Below are 6,181 nucleotides of genomic sequence, written 5' to 3'. Positions count from 1 at the left end.
TAGGATTACAGGCATGCGCCACCATTCCCAGCTAATTTTGTATTTTTAGTAGAGACAGGGATTTCTCCATGTTGGTCAGACTGGTCTCGAACTCCCGACCTCAGGTGATCCGCTCTCCTCGGCGTCCCAAACTGCTGGGATTACAGGTGTGAGCCACCGCACCTGACCCGGGAATTGGTCTTTCTAAAAGTTTCTAGGAGATTGTAACTAGTGAGACAGAGGAGGTGGTGGTCACAGGTCCTTAAGAAGATAAAGCTGGCTGGTAAGAACCTTCCTATGGTGGAGGTGGCCTATGCACGTTGGGGTCACCACGGTCAGTGTTTCATCATAAATGGTTTTCTGTCTGTACTGTGGCGTTCTTTGGCTCTCTCAAGCCTGCAGTGTGAGCTGGCCATCCCAGCACTTGGATGTTACTGGTGTTTTGGGGAATGGAGGAAGTGAGCTGCTGCCCAGCAAGGAAGATGCAGAGGACAGACTTCAGGGGCTGATTGCAGCAGCAGAGCTGAGAGCAGCGAGGGACAGAGGACCAGGGCCACAGAGCCCAGAGCCAGGAGAGCACCGCCTCGCCCTACCCCCAGAACCACACCGAATCCTCAGGGATACTGGGCTTCCCACGGTTGGTGGCATGGCTACTTCAGCTTTTCCATTCGAATATTGAATGAAAGGATCATGCCCAAGGGCTTGAGGAACTGGGGACATTCAGAACCAACTCTGGTTTCATCATGTGTTTCATGATCTGGTTCCTGCCCACATATCCCACTCCCTCCACACCTATGGCCTCACCCTCACCTCTATCCTGGGCTGCTTGAAATACCTATTTACCCTTGAAGACTCAGCCCAAGGTTTACCCACTCTGAGAAACCTTTTCTTCCCCTCCCCTGTCCTTCACCCCGCCTGGAGTGGATGATTTCCTCCTGCTGCTCCGATGGATCACCTGCAGGCCTCCCAGCATGCCTCCGTTCTGGGCTGAATTGTGTCCCCCCAAAAGATAAGTTGGAATCCTAACCTCTGGTGCCTTATGTGACCTTATCTGGAGATAAGGTCTTTATAAATGTCCTTATACAAAGGGAAAAATTTGGTCACAGAGACAGACATGCACAGGGAGCAGGCCATGTGAAGATTAGAGTTGATGTTGCCACAAGCCAAGGAACTACCAGAAGTAGGGGAGAGGTCTGGAGCAGATCCCTCTCCAGCTCCACCAGAGCGGAGGAGTAGAGTACACCAAGAGAATAATTAACAGGGGAATCTGGCTAATTCCAGAAAGCTTTTCAAGGAAAGTGACATTTGAGCTGAGCAGAGAGGAATGGCCCTGCTGACACCTTGGTCTTGAACTTCTAGCTTGCAGAATGGTGAGATAGTAAAATTCTGTTTTTCTAAGCCATTCAGTTTGTGGTACTCTGTTATGGCAGGCCTAGCAAATTTATATGGCCTCTGACATGTCAGTGACTTCATGTTTTTAGGTCTTTTACCCCCACCAAGCTGTAAACCCCTCAAAAGCAGAGACTGCCTTACTCACTTTTGCACTTCATCTAACAACGCCTAAATATTTGTTGAATGAATCAGTGATTACAGTTCATTCCCAGTTTCCTGAATCTACTCTCAGAAACAGTACATGGTGGTAGAAAATGCCTGGTGCTTAGCTGGCTGCTGTTACCAGCTCTGCTGCCATCTGTCCATGACTGTCATCAATAACCACAGCAATGACAATGACCCCAGTTTCAGCTAGCATTCGGTGGACATCAAACTATATGAGAATGCATTTATTCAGTCTGTCACTCAACAACCATTGAGTGGTGCTCGCTTTGGCAGCACACATACTAAAATTAGAATGATACAGAGAAGATTAGCATGGCCCCTGCACAAGGATGACAGGCAAATTCGTGAAGTGTTTTATATTTTTAAGACTTGTGCACAAATATCACAAGCAGCTTTATTTGAAATCGCAAAAACCTGGAAACAACCCAAATGTCTAACAACAGGTTAGTGGATAAACAAGTTGTGGTATACTGGTATATCCATACAGTGGAATAATTCTTAGCAATGAAAAGGAATGAATTGTCCATATAGGCATCAATGTAGATCAACTCAAAATAATTATAAATGAAATAATCTAGGTAAAAAATGAGTACATATTATATGATTCCATTTATATAAAATTCTAGCAAATGTAGGCTAATATATAATGACAGGAGCAAATCGATCATTATAGCCTAAAAATGGGGAGAAGCAGAGGGATAGGAGAAAGGGATTACCAAGGGGTATAAGGAAACTCATGAGGGAGGTGGATATATTCAATATCTTGATTCTGGTGATGGTTTCAAATTGTACACTTTAAATATGTTCAGTTTATTATATGTCAGTTATCTTCAACAAAGCTATTATAAAATTAAAAAAAAAAAAAACCCATTGAGTGACCTGTATGGGTCAGATTCTGTGCTAGGAACTGAGAATAGAATGCTAACCAAAACCAGCCTGGTCCCAGCCTTCATGGAGTTTATAAACTAACAGGAGAGACGGATCAAGTAGTTATATAATTACAATGATGGTAAATACTAAAAGGAGAAGTAGAGTACAACAAGAGAATAATTAACGGGGAACCTGGCTACCCCAGAAAGCTTCTCAGAAAACATGATGTTTGAACTGAGCAGAGAGGGATTTGTAGAAATAAGCCAGGCAAAAAGGTAAGTGAGCATGTTCCCAGTAGAGGACACAGCATGTGTGAAACCTGTTCATTCAGCAATCATCTACTGAGAACTTACGGCATAGGCAATTGTTCTAGGTCCTGCATTCAGCAGGGAAAACAATTAATAAAGATCTCAGCTGTTGTGAAGGTCACCTTCCAGAAGCCGGAAGGAGGTGAGCAGGAAGAATGGGGGAAAGAAGAAAGTGTGGCAGGTGTCTTCCAGGATATGAAATTGAAAAGTCCTGACCTGCTGAATCTCTCTTTTTTTTGAGACAGAGTCTTGCTCTGTCACCAAGGCTGGAGTACAGTGGCATGATCTTGGCTCACTGCAACCTCCACGTCCCGAGTTCAAGTGATTCTCATGCCTCAGCCTCCCAAGTAGCTTGGATTACAGATGTGCACCACCACACCTGGAGAATTTTTGTATTTTTAGAAGAGGTGGGGTTTCGTCACGTTGTCCAGGCTGGTCTCAAACCCCTGACCTCAAGTGATCCACCTGTCTCAGCCTCCCAAAGTGCTGGGATTACAGGCATGAACCCCCATGCCTGGCCCCACTGAATCTTTCTTTTTCTTTCTTTTCTTTTCTTTTTCTTTTTCTTTTTTTTTTTTTTTTTTGTTTCGAGACGGAGTTCCACTCTGTTGCCCAGGCTGGAGTACAATGGCATGATCTCGGCTCACTGTAACCTCTGCCTCCCGGGTTCAAGTGGTTCTCCTGCCTCAGCCTCCTGAGTAGCTGGGATTACAGGCGCGCACTACCATGCCCGGCTAATTTTTGTATTTTTAGTAGAGACGGGGTTTCACCACGTTGGTCAGGCTGGTCTCGAACTCCTGACCTCATGATCCTCCCGCTTCGGACTCTCAAAGTGCTGGGATTACAGGCGTGAACCACTGCACCCGGCAGAATCTGTCTTTCATACCTAGAACAGTGCCTGGCATACTGCAAGAGCTTAATAAATTATTTGCTGCAAATGAACGAGAGTTATCAGGTGGGGTGGGGCTGGGGTGTGTGTGGTGATTCTGATACAATCTGAGTTAACTGCCACAAAACTAAAAAAGTGCTTTAGAGCTTAAAGAGGCTTTTAACATTCACAGCACTATTTTTCACTGCTATTAAATGGTGCAGTCGGTCTCAATAATCCTAAGAACTCTTCTGATAATAAAATGTTCTCAGCCTGTGAGTGATCCAGTTTTAAGGCCAGCTTCACAGCTGTTGGCATTCTTCACCCAAGTCAGATTTTATGGTTCTTAAGTGGCAGGGTTGACTGTGCTGAGGCACCTCGGATGGAAGAGACTGTGTCCTTCCCGTTCTGGTGGTTGTCTCCTTTGCTTAGGTCATCATGACCTCCAGTCTGGGCTATTAAATGAGGAAAGAGCTACAGTCCAACTTATACTGTTTAGGAAAACATTTTGATAGACTTTTGGTTGATAGAGGCAGTTTCCATCTCTCTCTCCTTTTTTTTTTTTTTTTTTTTGAGACAGAGTCTTGCTCTGTCACCTAGGCTAGAGTGTAGTAGCATGATCTTGGCTCATTGTAGCCTCAGCCTCCTGAGCTCAAGCGATCCTCTCACCTCAGTCTCCTGAGTAGCTGGAACTACAGGTGTGCACCATCATGCCCAGCAAATTTTTGTATTTTTCTTTTTTTTTCTTTTTTTTTTGTGAGATGGAGTCTTACTCTGTCGCCTGGGCTGGAGTGCAGTGGCCGGATCTCAGCTCACTGCAAGCTCCGCCTCCCGGGTTTACGCCATTCTCCTGCCTCAGCCTCCCGAGTAGCTGGGACTACAGGCGTCCGCCACCTCGCCCGGCTAGTTTTTTGTATTTTTTAGTAGAGACGGGGTTTCACCGTGTTAGCCAGGATGGTCTCGATCTCCTGACCTCGTGATCCGCCCGTCTCGGCCTCCCAAAGTGCTGGGATTACAGGCTTGAGCCACCGCGCCCAGCCCACAATTTTTGTATTTTTCATAGAGACACGGTCTCACTATGTTGCCCAGGCTGGTCTTGAACTCCTGAGCACAAGTGATCCACCTGCTTTGGTCTCACAAAGTGTTGGGATCATAGGCATGAGCCACCGCACCCCTCGTATTTTTTAAAATTTATTTTTAATGTATCTGTTGCCCAGGCTGGAGTGCAGTGGTACAATCTCGGCTGACCACAACCTCTGCCACCCGGGTTCAAGCGATTCTCCTGCCTCAGCCTCCCAAGTAGCTAGGATTACAGGCATGTGCCCACACTCAGCTAGTTTTTATATTTTTAGTAGAGATGGGGTTTCACCACTTGAACAGGCTGGTCTCAAACTCCTGACCTCAGGTGATCCACCCGCCTTGGCCTCCCAAAGTGCTGGGATTATAGGCATGAGCCAACGTGCCCAGACTGTATTTTTTTTTTAACAATAAAATGTTCATTGCAGAAAATAATTTAAAATAAATGAAGTCAAATGAAAAATGAAAGTCATCCATAATCCCAGCAACCAGAAGTAACCAGTGTTTATATTTGTGTGTATTTCTTGCAGGCTTTGTCTCTGCAAATATACCTGGTGTAAGTATGTATATGTATGTTTATAAAAATGAGATTCTATAATACATATCAATTTGCAATGACTTAAATAAGCTTCAGATTTTATTATAAGCATCTTTCTATGTCACTAGATCTTCATTAACATCACTATTTTAAATTCTGGCCTGGCCTGGTATTACAGCCTCCTGTATTTTCCGTTTCTAATTTCTCCCTACCCTGTGGCCAAAGTAGTCCTCCCGAAGCATAACCTGGATCATGTTACTCTCCTATTGAAACCCTTTCAAATGTTTTCCACTCCCCATTTTCTACAGATAAAGTCCAAATTACTTGACCAGGCTGGGGGCACTGGCTCCCTCCTGTAATCTCAGCACTTAAGTAGGCCAAGGTGAGTGGATCACTTGAGCTGAGGAGTTCGAGACCAGTCTGGGAAACATAGCGAAACCCCTTGTCTATTTAAAACAAAATGAAACAAAAAATAAAAGCGAACAAATAAATTACTTCACCTGAAATTCTAGACCCTCCATGATACGACTCTGCCCCAACCTGCTTTTCCATGTTATCTTCCATTACTTTCCCAGCTGTATCTGATACTCTAGGGAGAGCCTGATGCTTCCCAAGGACCTTGACACCTTTTCCCACCTCTGCCCAAGGTGTCCCTTCCATTTAGAATGCTGTCTCCTGCTACTCCCCAGCTACAGGAACCCCAGGCCACCTCATAGGTCTTGCTCAGATGCCACCTTCTTCAGATGGTCTTGTTTCTCTCCAGTAAGTGCACTAGGCACAGAGGTAAGTGCTTTTTTTTTTCTTTTTCTTTTCCAGGAAAAAAGATAATTTGCCACATCTCTGTCATTGCTTAAGACATACTTTGTTCTTTGGATGTGCGTGTGCATATACATGCACACAGACACACACATCACATTACATACATTATGATAAATTGTGCAAAGGAGGAGGAATTATGGGGAAGACTTAGAATTTGGGACTTCA

The 6,181-nt window shown here is 44.8% G+C and overlaps 1 non-coding gene across 1 annotated transcript; it reads left to right on the top strand.

Moving 5' to 3' along the window:
• The first annotated feature begins 1,793 nt into the window (after nt 1-1,793).
• LOC112429620 (U6 spliceosomal RNA) lies at nt 1,794-1,900 on the top strand. The gene has a single exon (XR_003021882.1). It is a non-coding gene; the product is annotated as a U6 spliceosomal RNA (small nuclear RNA).
• The last annotated feature ends 4,281 nt before the right edge of the window (nt 1,901-6,181 follow it).

This window comes from Macaca nemestrina, chromosome 1 (assembly GCF_043159975.1).
Source record: "Macaca nemestrina isolate mMacNem1 chromosome 1, mMacNem.hap1, whole genome shotgun sequence".
Classification (NCBI taxonomy): domain Eukaryota; kingdom Metazoa; phylum Chordata; class Mammalia; order Primates; family Cercopithecidae; genus Macaca; species Macaca nemestrina.
The sequence above is the reverse complement of the archived record's forward strand: the minus strand, read 5'-3'. Positions and strand labels throughout refer to the sequence as shown.